This window comes from Poecilia reticulata, linkage group LG15, assembly GCF_000633615.1.
Source record: "Poecilia reticulata strain Guanapo linkage group LG15, Guppy_female_1.0+MT, whole genome shotgun sequence".
Classification (NCBI taxonomy): domain Eukaryota; kingdom Metazoa; phylum Chordata; class Actinopteri; order Cyprinodontiformes; family Poeciliidae; genus Poecilia; species Poecilia reticulata.
In genome coordinates this window covers 8,840,945-8,854,730 of record NC_024345.1, presented here as the reverse complement: position 1 = coordinate 8,854,730, position 13,786 = coordinate 8,840,945, and the positions used below count along the sequence as shown (strand labels likewise).

Sequence of the window (13,786 nt, the reverse complement as noted above, 5' to 3'; positions counted from 1 at the left end):
ACTTAATACAGGCACAATACCTGACTGATGCAGTGACTCAATCAGCCTCACTTAGTCTTTTACAGAACTTGACAAAAATGTGTCAGTAAACAGCCCAACATAAGTTTACATAACTACTATATTACAACCATAACATTCATTTCAGTGAAGGCTGAAAACAATATTACACAGAAAACTTTGTAAAATGGTCAAACTGCAGTAAAAAAAAAAGAGAACAAATTAATACTTTGTTAAACAAAAACGAAAAAGTAACATCATGGAAGGACTTGTTCGCTGTCTGAAGGAATTGGCACTTGGTGGACAGCAACATCAGAGGATTTACTTGCAGGTTCCCAGCTATCATCCCAGATTTTTCCACTAGAAAAGAACAATAAAATCAGAAGGTGGATTTTTTGTGCTGTAAGGTTCACAAATCTCTAAGATGTATACCTGACTTTAAAAGGAGGTAAGATGTAAGCTAGTACTTACATCTTATTTTGTCCCAAAGATACAATATTATCTTGACTTAAGTGTTAAATGATAAACTGACTGAAGTCATTTTTACCACTACACAATGAAAATCTCTCGTAATGCTTCAGTTTCTTAGAAAAGTCTAAAAATCAAAACAGAAAAAAGTGAGTTTCAGATTTAATTTCCAGCTTATATGAATTATAAAAGGCACAGTGTTAAATAAGTGTTGAATCACCTTTAAAAAGTCCAAATATCAAAATCAGCATTCCTTTGCTGATAAACGGCCTAATTGCGATATTTGGAGTTCTATCTCTATATTTCTATGTTTCTATGCACATGCTGACTTATTTGTGTGAATTTGTTTCACCCAAAGATGTTGTGACTTGTGTGGTATAAGTACTACTGATTCATGTTGTGATACCCGTTTTTGTCCTCATAAAAAATAAAGACAAATATAAAGAAAGAAAAGGAGTCAGTAATTAAAGCCACAAAGTTTATAAGTAAACCACTGTGCTTATTTTTTGCAGACCACTGCCCCCCTTATCAGCCCTTCCCCCATCTACTCATCTTCACATGTGGCAAAGTCTCTCAGTGTACCTAGGCATGTTTGACTGGGTGGGGATATACTGTCACAGGTGGATTAGTTATACTTTTAGACTTACTGCATTAGTTCTACGCCAAGGGATTGATTTTGTGTACTACATTTCCACCAACCTAAATAACAAGAAAAGGAAAAAAACAATTTTAAAAACAAAATAAGAAATAAAGTCAAAGTGTGTACACTTGAAAACTGAAAAATAGTGTGATGACTGTCATATTTTATAGTCCTTCTAAACTTTACTCTTCTTTACATGGATTTACAGTTTCTCAAATTAGTTTAACATTGATTTTAACCACTTTACAATGGCCACATAAATGGAAACTAAGTCCAAAACAAGTTGTCTTTGCTTATAAAGGGTCTCTATAGGTTTTCTGTTTCTGTGAGAATTTTGACATTTTAGGGCTGGACTCCTTAAGTCGCGAGTTCAGTTTTCTTCTGGGTTCGATTCCGGGACAGAGGTCTTTCTGCATGGAGTTTGCATGTTCTCCCTGTGCATGGTGGGTTCTTTCCGGGTTCTCCGGCTTCCTCCCACAGTCCAAACACATGACTATCAGATTAATTGGTTTCTCTAAATTCTCCCTAGGTGCGAGTGTGTGTGTGTATGGTTGTGTGTACTGACTGTTTCTGTGTTGCCCTGCGACAGACTGGCAACCTGTCCTAGGTGTACCCCAGCAACCCTCCAGACAACACTAGGGACAAGGGTGTAAGAAAATGGATGAATGTAAAGAAAACAAAACTTACGCCACCCTGACTTAAGGAGCCAGCATGGTCAGCAGGTGACACGAATGCAGATGTGGCTGATCTTTGAGGAGATACAAATGACGGAGTGGGAGGAGAGGCAGCTGGAGAGGTGCTTCTGGGTCTTTTCTTCTTCTGAAAAGACTGAGAGAATGGGACAACAGCAGGAGAAACAGGAACGAGATCAAGCACTATCACTGTATCTTCCTGGTTCTCTGGTATCATCATTGGATGCTTCTCAGTAAGCATCCCAGGCTGCTCCTGACCTATGGTCTCTGTCTGTTCAAAGATCAGGTTCTCAGCTTTACTTCTCTTCTTCTGGCTTGCAACAGCAATAAATAACATAGACAGGAGGAAAGACATTTGCCTGTACTGATGCAAGTTCATTTTTAATTCAAGTAAATGACCTAGCTGCAATCAGTGTATTCAGACAGGGTTCATAAACAAAACTTTAAAGATCATCACAGCCTAGGGGCACTGATGTTTTAAGCAACCGTCCAATTTTACAAAGTGGCAACAACAAGCATGACTATAAACACTTTATGTGACTTTATCATGGCTAATTAAACGTATTAAGCACAGGTACAGTGTACAGGTACAATTAGCCTTCTAGAGGCTAATTTAGCTAGCTTCCACCATATATTTTCCGGCAAAAAAATGTTACAAATGTGTCTTCAACCATTTGCATCATAGTCCTACTGCCATTAAGTCCTAAAACTACCATCAGTAACTTTATAACGTAACACTTTGGAGTTATTTTTGGTTGTAGAGTACAAAAACATTTTAACAGGTGCATATTTTTACTCACCGGAGTGTTAAGCGTTGCATAGGATGACGTCAGCTTATTCTTCTTCTTGGGTTTTTGTGGGATCCGTCCTTATTTTTATTATTTCAATCAAAAAATATTAAAACGTTTACAGAACAGTTTGCATGCAATCACAAAAGAAAATACATTTTTCTTAAATTTATTTGGTGTAAATTATTCATATCATACTCAAAAATAGTTGGTAAATTTAAAAAAAGGCTTTTAAATCAAGTTACAACCACAACAAAAACCTCCTGGTTTTATATTTTACTGAGTTATTTTTAAATACCGAGTTAAAGTCTTATGACTGATATTTCTGACATGTATTTGTAGTAAATATTCTTAATATTCTGTTCAAACTGGCACATAAATTGTAAATAAAGGTTTAAAAAAATAGAATAAACTCGTCATCTTATTCGTTCCTAGATCGTCAGTTTTGGACATTTGGGAGCGATACAGCATTCAATGAGAGAACCTTTCTCGTTAATTATTGACGCGAAGGGGGTACCCGATGCGTCAACATGTGACGCTGAGGGAACCTGCCCAAGCGTCAATATGTGACGATTTGGGAGTGAGAATGTGTTGGTTTAATTGTGTTGCCATTGATCTATTTGTTTCCAAGTTGAGCATTCATTTTTTTCTGTGTTCTCCCCCTGCTTCCGTTCTGTTAAATACTCTGTTCCTTTTACCAATAATTTCACCCTATCAATATCTCTTAAATATTCCACTAATGTCAAAGACCACAATTGCGCAACTGTTGTTTCCATTACATAAGAAACGTAATTAAAATCACACTGAAGTTTGTTCAATAATCAATTAAACACATGCCGTTCCATCATCCTCTAACCACTTCCTGTTGTCTTCCTCACGGTTTGCACCAGCGGCAACGTCCTGTTGTTGATCATGGGACTTGCGTGATACAAAAAAAGTTTCCAAGTTTTGATACAGACAAAACTTGTTTTGTGGTGGCAAGCTGTATCAAAACAAGTTTTTATACAGACAAAAAAACCACCTCATGCCAGCACCAAAACTTTTTTAGCAAAAACATTTCATGAAATTGCCTTGTTTTTGTTGAGCAAATTTATTTTCAAAATGTTAAATTGCACATTTAGAAGGTCAATGGACTTCTGAAACAGGAAGTGTGCAAAGCTGCATATTTGAGCATTGGTCCATTACAGAAATACAGTTTTGATATCTGTTTGTTGATACAGATTCAATACTTATTAAAGTTTAATGATTTTTATTTAATTTTTTTATTGTGTTTTTGATTAGTTTTTTCTTTGAATTATGCTAAAACCACTCCTGGGATTCTTCTGTTTCCAAACCTTTATGCAGTTTCAGTCTCCTTTTCTTTGTACGTTTTTACACATAAGTCTGTGTCATATCAGTTGGACTCCTAAAGGTGTTCTATTGTAATTTTTCGTTTAAAAAAAGATTTTAAAAGCCTGGAAAAACACAGAATTTGTTTGAAATCAGGATTCAGTGATGGACAGCAAATTAAATTACTAAAGAACTAAGAGAGGACAAATAAAAGGCAATTTTGTCTCTTGTTAAACAAGCTCTATGTAGAATCCACATTGCATTTGCCTCTTCGTCCATTCCTGACATTGTTACGCTTTTGCTTTAATAGAACATAACATTATACTGGAGCTCTGTTTGCCATTTACTCTACATTTTAAAGCTCTTCTACCAATTTTCCTTACACAGATGGCACAGCTAATGCGATCAGGGATATCAGCGCAGTTGTCTCTGCAGCCATTTGTAACCCATATCAGCAATTTTCTCTGCAAACAGAAAACGGTTCAATAAGCCGGTGGAATATTGCAAACTCTTGAAATTTAGCAGCCGTTATCAGAGCGAGCATTCTTCTCAGCTAGATGAACGCTTCAGTTTGAAGTTGATGAGCACATTTACTTGCTTTTATGTTTAGTGACTTAAATTACCTCTTGGAGAACAGGATAATTTATCATCTGAACCCTTGTGAGAGTGGAAATCCTATATTTATGTGATTTGGAAGGGGTTGCATAGGTAAATGGGGCCCTCATTTAGTTTGTGGCAACAAAAACTGAAGGTGGTGATTATTCTTTGACTGGTTTTTGTTTCATGCTCCAGCAGCCATTGTCAGTGAGCTGCCTGGAAGTGTTTCTCTGGCTTATTTCACATGGCTTATTTCTCAATAACCGCACAGAGGCGGCACAAAGTCAGCCATTGATCAAAACCTGGAGAAGTAAGTGGCATGGACCAGGAAGCCAATTTGAATGTGAATGAATAGCAGATCAATAAATGATCCTGCAGAGTGCCACCACAACACACAAAATGAAAAGTTACAGTGAAAAATGAACATCAATAATTTGGGTTATTAAGCCTGTCAAGAGAATAAAATGGTTCATTTTCAAAGTCATATTTTCACCAAGTTGTTCATGTAATTATAAATGTCAGTTTCAGACTAAATATTTAGTTAGCAAGCTAAGTATTTAGGAGAGATCATAAACTCAGTATGATCTCTACACTCTTAGAAATGGCTGTAAATTTACAGCGGAATCCCAGCAGTAAGATACTGTTATTGCAAAATACGGTAGGATATTGTCAATTTGATGTCTTCTCTTGTCACAATCAAAACTGACGACTGGCAGTAAACTACCGCAAAATAATTGTAAAATACAGTTTTTTTCGTAGGCAAGACATTTTACTTGTATTTGCATCTTAGAGAACCAGCATTTAAAGACAATATTAAATGGAAAGAAAAAAATACTTTCCATAATAAATCTTTTAAGGAATGAATCAAAATCTACAGAGCATAATCAAAAGTGTTAGATTACCAGTGTTGTATGTTAAAAATACAAATTAAACACTTGTTTAGTCAAATTCAAAGATAGGTTTGTCAGTTTCCCTAAAGAGATGGTGTTTGATAACTAGCTGCTCTCACAATCGCAACGTATCTGTGACGTCACGTGTTTGCCCTGGAGACAGCAGTAGCCCTACTGCAATAAACTTGTCTGGAGCTTATCATAACAAGGTAAGTTCCCCAAAGCTATTAAAACATGCTCTTTATGTTCTCTCTTTAATGTATTTATGTAATGTTATGGTGATATATTGTCTCAATGTTTGCAACTCCCTAGCGGACATTATACCACAATGTATGCTGCGTTTATACCGTTATGTATTCTGTATCTCAATAAAGATCTATTAAAAAAACAAACAAAAAATAAAAACAAGGTAAGTTCCATGTTAAGATCATGTTTTTTATTTTGATTATTTTTTATGAATGCATTAACTTTCTGTTTGCGCAACAGTATCAACTTATGCTTAACGTAAGTTTATTTGTTTGGATATCGCGGTACGACTGTTCAGTACAGCAGTGCTCAAGTCCAGTTCTTGAGAGCTGCTATCCTGCAACTTTCAGATGCTTCTCCGCTCCAAGTAACACACCTGAATCAAATGAAAGGCTGGTTAGTAGGTCTGTTCAAAGCTGATCCTGGTCTATTGAAGTAAAGATGCATCGAAAAGTTGCAGGACGGTAGCTCTCGAGGACTGGACATGAGCATCCTTGGTTTATTATTTTTGTTAGCAGCTAAAGCTAGCCAAGCAGGTGTAGCACGGGGTCTTGGGTGGTTAAACAAACATTAAAACTGTCAGAAAGGCAGTTTGAGTTAACAGTATTTAGCTGCGGAGTCGTTTTCTTGAAGTTTTTGGCTATAGACAGCATAATGGGGAGAGTGGCTGTGCTGGACCGGTGGTTTGATCTATGCGATCAAAGCTAAGCCAAAATGTTTTTGTCTCTATAAATAATAATAATGATAAACAATGTCATATTGGCTGACTCTTTTTTTCTTCAATAGTATGTCATGTTGGTGACTGAAGCCTGTTATGATGACTTCAACACTTTTCTTCTGACAGGTTGGCAGAAGAAATGCTGTCCAGAATGTTTCTATAAGCTGACTAATTTGTGTTCACAGTAATTATTTCTGACATTTTTATGCTTTATGTTGTAGGTGGTGAAAAATGCTCTCCAGGGAAACCGGGTGAACAAAGTATTTTGGTGGGTCTGGTTAGTTTTGCTCACTTCTCTTTAAAATGTTTATTTATTATCCTAATATGTCTGCCATTCATCTTGTTGTTCCTCCAGGCTGGGAAAACCAGGCATTCTTCTGTTGGTTCATGTGCTTCGTCCTACATCCAAAGGCCACAAGAAGAATCCAAAATGGCTCATGTCAAACTGTGGACCATGTTTTCAGATATGTGCAGGTATGTGGTTATTCTAATGATCCTACTTATTTGTAGAAGCACTTTCTCATTGGCTTTGCTATCTGAATGTAGCTGTGCTACTAAATATATTTAATATTTTTTTTATTATTCGTCTTCTTATCATTATGTCAAAGATGCAAGCCACTGTTGAAGCCTTCCTCATCGCTGTGGAACCAGGACAGCTCTTCCTCCTGTGTTTGTGAAAAAAAGAGCAGCACCAAAGACACTTCACCATCAGTGATCACAAGATCATCCAAGGTAGCTTTTGATTAACTTTCAAAGCACACTTCACCTTCAGTGTAAAGTACCATGAATTCCTCTACAACATCTGTACATTAATCCAGCCTACAGTTTTCAACATTGATGTGACTTGCATGACAATTGAGGAGTTTAAGATCCTTGGTTTTACTTTAACTGGCAGAGTGGACATTCTTTATTATGATGATCATTTAAATGCATACTGTATCAATAAGAGGATTTGTTTCATGTTCTTCCAATTAAGGACTTGGTTTATTACAGTCCCTGTGGCAAGTAGATTTTTGCATGGTCAGCATTGAAGGCCATATTGCTTTTGAGAGGGTCCAGCTAGCATTCCAGACAGGACAGTGTTGTCCATCTTCTACCTCCAATTTCAACATGAGGCAGCCAAGACTTTGGTTCATTCAATGATAAAACCATTCCTATATTTTTTTTAAAATGGCATGGTTTTAGAGCAAGTAATGGTTAACATTTGACAAAGGTGGTGATGTTTTCTCTTTACGTAATTAAAAACAGCTTTATTTATAAATTGTACCAGCTGTATTCAGAATGCCACACTATTTATATTCTCAGGAATTTTCCCATTTTTGATTTTGTTTTTTAGTCGCTTCATTGGGATTAACCCAGAAAGGGGCACAAAAGCCGGTCATGGGAAGACAAAAGACAGGAAAGACCATTCAAATGAAAAAGTGACTGTCAATGTTCAGGTTTCCACTCTCATCAAAAACCTGATGGACTTTGAGTGGCTTCTCATTCAGGTTAGTTGTTGTCCTTTTCTTTTCTTTGAAATATTTCCATATTATTTAGGATCTAAATTGCATTGTCTTTTCTTTTTTCATGTTCGACGGTGCCTTCATCTGCATCTAATAAAGTAAGTGCCACTTGGACTCTTGAAAACCATTAATAGTTCACATTTTAAGACCCTGTTAATACTAGAATTCCACATTATTTCAGCCATGTTGAATTTTAGATTTTCTAAGTCCTTTTTCATTGATTTGCTTAGTGATAACTTTCTTTAAGAACTGTGTTTTTATGTTCATAAGATTGTAGAAATGAATGAGTTAAACCCAGTTTATGTCGCTGTAAACTGAAAGTCTTCAATTTTTATTCCAGTGTTGGTGAAACTATATATTGACTTTGAAGGCCTATTTTTTACCAGTTCTCTGAGGAATGGTTTGGTGTTATTTGTTTTGAAAGTTTCAATATATTGGAAATATATGTGGTTTGAGGCATAGTGGTACCTTTAAATAAAAATTCTGTTCTGAAGGTTACTTATCGCATCCTCTTTTGTGTTATGTGAAGTTCTGATTATGCATTTTAGAACCGCACCTATTGCAGCATTTCTAAGAAGCTTACACTGGGTTAGGTATTAATGTTCTATCGTAAAACTAAGACTGTACTTTGAAAAGTAGCATTACAGTTTTCTTTGCAGTAGCTTACTCATAAAGTGAATGCAGTAGTAAAACTAAAATTTACAGTAAAAATACTGGAACCTACAGACACCAGTATTTGAAGGTATATTTACTTTCACCACTGTGTTTTACGGTGGCCAACAGGTACAAACACCCAGCAAAGACAAGAAAAACGCATGCAACAAAAAAGAGATGCAAACAAAAATGCTGAAAACAGTGATCCAGACCACTAGGGGGAGTCGAACAAAGAACAGCTCTGTCCGAAGTCAGGTTTTGCATCTTTGGGTCCTCGACGACCGGAAGAGAGAAGCTGTAGCTTTCAGCTAGCTGCTTAGCCTCTACCGTGGCGTTATGTTGCTTAGCAACCGTTACAATGTCAATCACATAGCGGCTAAGGGAAAAAAATGGACTCAAAGTATGTTGTTTTTTTTTCTCCTGATTTTTCTATTACTCTTCACCTTTTGTAATAAAGGCTGTTTATTAAAAAAATCTTAGTCGGATTTTAACATGTTCAAACACGTATAGCACATTGACACAAGGAATGTAAGCAAAGTATCCCTGTTCAAATACTCTCCAAATCTCAGGTAAGACAGTACAGTTTAATCAAACTATTGTGTTTTTAGGCTTAACTTGAATTAGTCAAACCGATTTGCTCAGGAATATATAAAATATTTGAGTGAACCAAAATATTACAACTAGATGATACCTGACTTAATATCTGTGTTTAACTGTCATTTGGGAAAGCTCTAGGACACAAAGCTCTAGTGGTCTGGAACACTTATTTTTATTTAATTTTTTTGCGTCTTTTTTTGTTTGCATCTTTTCTTTGTTGTATTTGTTTTTCTTGTGTTTGCTGCGCGTTTGCATCTGTCGGCCACCGTAGTATTTTAACGATTCTGTATTTTAGTTCTGCTGGGGTCCATATGGTTATGTTTATTTGTTATAAGTTGCATTGTGATCACTGTTATTTGTAGAGTGTTATGGGGTTCCCCTGTCTGACTCTGCTGACTTCCACTCACATGCGATGGACCTGTCAAGGGATCAGGGGAGCGGGATCTGACAGAATACCGGAAGAGCAGAGAGTTCAGTGTGTGTTAGCAGTAGAGCTATTCAGTTGAGGGTAACGATTTGTTAGAGGCGCGAGCTGCAGCCTAAGGAATAGCAGCTCACTCTTATTTCTAATAAACCCAGTTGGCGGTACTACATCTGCGGTGTGTTGGTGTCATTACAGTATTTACTTACAGTACACCACTTTAAAAGGTTATTACAGGATTGAAAAGGTAAATGCCCAGTAAAATACTGGTATGTATAGACGCCAGCTTTCTTTTTTTTTTTTACCGTTTTTCTGAAAGAATGGTAAAAAAAAAAAAACAGGCGTTTGTAGCTACCAGTATTTTTTTTTATCATTCTTTCAGAAAAACGGTACTTTACCGTTCTTTTGCAAGAAAGTACGGTATAGCTGCCAGTATTTTACCGTTCTTTCAAAAATCGGTAAACTACTGGCAGCTACAGATTTTTCAAAGTCGTATTTTTACCATGTTATTCATTTAATAAATGTCAGTTTTAAAATAAATATGCAGATAGTAAGCTGAACATTTAGTTTGCCATATAAATATTTAGCTCCAAATTAAATATTTAGTAAAATATTTAGTTAGCTAGCTAAATTTAGTACACTCTAAGAAATAATCCCGTAAAATACTGGCAGCTATAGACACCAGAAGTTTACTCTAAATGCACAGTAGCTGTACCGTATTAATCCTGACATTAAATTACTGTCAATGCAAGTACGGTATAGATACTGTGAAAGCACTGTAAACTTCTGGCGTCTATAGCTGCCAGTACTTTACCGTTCTTGCGAAACGGTAGTTGCCAGCGTCTGTAGTTGCCAGACGCCAGCTACTTTTATTTTAAAACCGACATTTATTAAATGAATAACATGGTAAAAATACGACTTTGAAAGATGACAATGTTTTCTCTTCTGGCAGACTATATAATAAAGATCTATTTCTGTTCATTTTGGACTTTGACTGTAATCATTATCATGTATACCTTGTTTTAATGTCATCCCTTTTCTGAACTACCATTAAAAATATTTAGACTTTTAAGGATATATGTATATACGTACAAAAAGAGGAGTAAACTTGCATCAAAAAAACAAACTTTCATCTTTTGAATCTTAGAAAATTTCCAAAAACCTAACAATTTCTACTTTTGTATCAGAAATTTCCAAGTTTTTCTCAAATCTTTGAGATCAATCTCAAAATTTCTTATTTTTTTCTTGCAAGTTTGACTTTTCAAACATTTCCACATTTTTCTAGAAAATTTCTGAGTTTAACATTTTTGGCTGAAGTGTGCTTCTCTTTTCTATCTACAAAGGCCCTGATACGCTGTCGTAGTTGTAACTGTTTTTAGCTGAGAAGTGATGGTCCTTTCCAGAGATGTGCTGTCGCTCCAGTATTTGCTCTGGTTACAGGCAACAGCAGCCAAACCATGACCAGTCCATTTAAAGGAAGTGCTGCCTTGCTGCCTCCAGATTGCACATTTCCACCTGACAGAAAAGCTGCATTACTTCTAGACTTTGGAGAGGCTGTAAAAATCTGAGAGAAAAAAATATAGTTTTCAGTAAAGGGATTTATTGAATGATCTAATTTATTGTTATTGCATGGTTGAGATTGTGTTTGCTCTTGTGGATGCTAAGGTTTCCTGACATCCTGACACTCTAAAGGTGTTTTTTTTTTCTTTTACTTTGCCATCTGTCATTTCAGAAGTGGAATCTGGGAGTCAGCATAGTGAGTCCAGAGAAACACTTCTTCTGGATTAACATAGACAAGAACTAACACATATACACAAGTAGACTAAATGTCCATGTACAGAGTCATCTAGTAATCCAATAAAATGACTCTAACTCACCCTGTCATCATTTTAATAAATACACTTCAGCAAACACCCAAAATTTTAAATGGAAAAAAATATTACTTGAATGTATTTACTGTTGTAATATTCTCTGAAATCATCAAAAGGATCTAAAACCACAAATACACATCAGGTCAGGGACAGAGTTATGGATAATATGTGGTATTTTACATTTATCTCACACATTTTCTAGAAAAAAAGAGAATGTCTAGGTTCCAAAAATTGGAACATTTGTAAACATTTTCATGAGTTACAAATTTTTTACTTTTTGAGCTTGGAAATGTTCACGTTTTTGTAGAAAATATATAAAATTAATCCTATAATTTCTGATCTGTTTCTCACCAGTTTTTTTTTACTTTTGAAGCTCTTCTGTAGTTTTTTGGTGGAAATTTCTGTCTACAGTGGTCTTAATATGCTGTTGGAGGATGATAGTTATATTTCTTTAAGAATAATTGTATTTTTTTTTCAAAGGTACAAGCTACCATGTGGTTGAAATGTGTCAAAATTGGGAAATCTTTAAATATTTTTGCAAAAGAGTTTTCACGTTATTATAATAAGGGAAGCACAGAGAAGAATCTGCCAACCTTTACCTTTACCTTTTCTGCTCTGTATCATTAAGAGGTGTGCGATGCTGCATATTTTGGTATTGATTCGATACCAAGTAAATATATGTACAGTATTGCTGATACTGATACCATTATTGATTCAATACTTTTTATTATTTAGGTTGAGATGGCATCAAACTTCTGACCTTTGGGTGTTCTTATGGTTTTTCCTTTGAATGTTTTTGCCAAACAGAACTTGGCAGAGTTTATAGGCTTCTACAAAATTATTTAATAACATAGTGACATAATAAACAGATACAACAGAAAAACAAAACAAATATGTATGCAATTGTTTTAACCCTTGTGCGTGCAAGGTCTGAGGCAAACGATACAAATGATACAAGTTTTACGGGTGTGGGGTCAGTTGGACCCCATTTGTAAACACAAGGGTTAAACAAAAATACACAGATTTCTATTTAAGAGAAAAACAAAATCTTTTTTCGGGAAAAGTATCAATTTTACCACACTAGTACCAATCCAATACTGATACTGACTTGATGTTGATATTATTGATCAATCCGCCCACCTCTGTCAGCATCTATCCAAAAACACTAGTGTTTTCAAATGTTTGGGCTGCTGTGTTCATCTGGGTAACTGCTGGTGGAAGCAGTGTGGATGGGCTGCTGCAGGGTTGAGAAAGTGTGTGCTTGTGCGTGTGCGTGCGTGCATGTGTGTGTGTGTGTGTGTGTATGGACAGCTGACATCGGTGGATTCCAATAACAAAACTGTAGCCCTACAGACACACATAAAAACACATTGATACAGGCCACCGCCTGCAGTGGTGTATAGATCAGGGAAAAAAGATCAGGTTGCGTTGATGGCTTGAGGGAACGAGGACAGACTGGATGAACAGAGATGGAGAGAAACACAAACTGAATCCAATGGCTTTAACAGAGTGATGACGTCACCTACTGAATGTGTAAACAGTCGGTAAAAAGATTTAACAACACATGAAAAGTCTGTTTTTTATTTTTTATTTTACTAATTTAATTGGAATCACATGGAGACGAGAGATTTATTCTGTTTTTGTTTTTTTAGCTTGACAGTCAAACTACGATGGAGTGTTAGGGCCAAACTAAGAAAAAAATATAAAGAGAATCAAATTACAAGAATAAAAGTCATTACATGAAGTACGTCAGTATTGAGAACAGTCATAATATTCCTAGAATAAAGTCATGGTATTACAAGAATATAGTTGAACGAGAATAAAGTCAAAATAAAATGAGATAGTCATTATGACTGGGAAACAAATGAATAAAATCATAATGGCTTTATTCTAAATGCTATGACATTATTTTCATTTTATTTCATCTGTATTCTGGTATGTCTTTATTCTTGTAATTTTTTAATGACTTTATTCTTTTGTTTTTTTGACCATGTACTTGTAATTTATTTTTATTTTCTCAGCCCTAAAACTGCATCGTAAGAAACTGAAAAAACTGATCATTTGCTGCTTTCTGAACACGGCAAATGTCTGATGGTGACTTTGGTTTACAGATACCTTCATGACTTTGGTGTAATTCCTTTTTATCAGGATTTGGTTTCTGTTTAGACTGACGGCAGTCCGCTACAAGAGAGCTAAAAATTGCTGAGACAACACATACAGACAAAGCTACACACCATGCAGCTCACGATCGTTCTCATTAAACTTGAGCTGTAACTAAACGATCGTTTTCATGTAGCTTCATATGTAAGTTTATCCACTGACTTATTGAAAGAAGCCGATCTTGTTGGTACCCCAACACGAAGCTCTATTACA

General features: G+C 35.8%; 1 long non-coding RNA gene across 1 annotated transcript; it reads left to right on the top strand.

Moving 5' to 3' along the window:
* Window positions 1-6,577: 6,577 nt before the first annotated feature.
* Window positions 6,578-8,065, top strand: LOC103476627 (uncharacterized). Its single transcript, XR_535514.2, has 5 exons — window positions 6,578-6,633; window positions 6,721-6,839; window positions 6,974-7,097; window positions 7,702-7,855; window positions 7,970-8,065. It is a non-coding gene; the product is annotated as an uncharacterized LOC103476627 (long non-coding RNA).
* The last annotated feature ends 5,721 nt before the right edge of the window (window positions 8,066-13,786 follow it).